The following is a 1,371-nucleotide window of genomic DNA, read 5'->3' as shown; positions in this document are numbered from 1 at the left end:
CTGGAATCAGCTCGGTTTCCTTTTTTTCCCTCCCCCTCCTTCCCCGCTCCCCCCTTGACACTCTGCAGTTCTTAATATGCTTTGAGGAGAGCCACTATATTTCTATGATTAGAAAAATTAATAAAAATGTTTTCTTAAACAGATGCTAAATAGTAACAGCTTTTCAGTAGCATAGAAAAAGTGGAGGGACTTCTAGTTCACTTTCACACAACATAGCTGTTGCTAACCCAGACATTTATTTATTTATGCTATCACAAATGAATGAATTCAATCTATAAAATCTTTTTAAGTGGAATCCAGGAGGACATCAAAGACCACACATGCCCGACTCCTGGGAGATCATGCTCCCTGGGCTCTGTCCAGGTGGCACGGGAACAGCACAGGCTCTGCCCATGATGCACAGTCCTTTCCACAACATCAGAGACCAAGCTGGGCCTTCAGTCTGCACCTGCCTATCCTACGGCTTCTCCAAATCCTGTGGACAAAGGCTGAGGAGACAACCATGCAAGAAACAGCCCTGTCCTCTCCTCTGAAACTAGGGCTTTTCCATTGATGACTTAGACTGGTTTTCTACTTTTCTTTCAGAATACTCAGAATCCCAGACACTATTAAGCAATATCAAATCTACATCTATAGCTACAGGGAGGAACAGAAAGGGCCTTCCAATTTTGCATTTGTTTTTTAATCTTTCATTTTTTGGTCAGGTGCTTTAAAGAGATCGAAATTTGAATTCCTACACTGCAGGTCATCACTTAAAATAGTCAGAGGTGAAATTCCTTTTAGTTGCTTAATCTTTTGACTCTCTTTTCCCCTGGACTGACTGAACATCCCTCTTATTATAAAACGATGCTGTTTAACTTTTTTTTAAAAACATACACAATGACTAAATAAGTTTTATGCCAGTAATATAGGGCCTATGAACATTAACAAGTTTACTATTTCAAACCACCAGTTACTCTCCCTGTGTCAGAGAACTATGAAGCAACGAGTTTTCAGGGCGCCTTCTTTATAATCACATCACTAGGTCTTTCTGCTGGAGCTGAACCATCAACCTTTCTTTCTGGAAGTGGCTGGAGGGTGTAAATCAACCTGACGTCACCATTAAGACTCTTTAGTATCTGCCCCGAAAGCCTAGAGTGTCCCTGTGGGTCAGCATCAACTGACGGCAGTCAGTTCGGGGCTTTTGACTATTTAATGTAAGTCGGGAGAAGGACTGATTATTGAATACAGGGCCAAGAAAACTGGCTCAAACTGGGCAGAAGAGAAGTTTCTGATTCTTACCCTTGACCTTAAGAAGTCTTGGTGCTACAAACGGTGAAGCACCTGGCAGCTGACTAAACGGTGGGGGTTTGAATTTAACCGGTGAGTTTG

The 1,371-nt window shown here is 42.1% G+C and overlaps 1 non-coding gene across 1 annotated transcript; it reads left to right on the top strand.

Moving 5' to 3' along the window:
* The first annotated feature begins 317 nt into the window (after window positions 1–317).
* Window positions 318–517, top strand: LOC142460458 (small nucleolar RNA SNORA73 family). The gene has a single exon (XR_012786658.1). It is a non-coding gene; the product is annotated as a small nucleolar RNA SNORA73 family (small nucleolar RNA).
* Window positions 518–1,371: the final 854 nt, after the last annotated feature.

The sequence above is a fragment of the Tenrec ecaudatus genome, chromosome 10 (assembly GCF_050624435.1).
Source record: "Tenrec ecaudatus isolate mTenEca1 chromosome 10, mTenEca1.hap1, whole genome shotgun sequence".
NCBI classification, from domain to species: Eukaryota; Metazoa; Chordata; class Mammalia; order Afrosoricida; family Tenrecidae; genus Tenrec; species Tenrec ecaudatus.
Note: the sequence above shows the minus strand (reverse complement) of the source record. Positions and strands in the feature narration are given on the sequence as shown.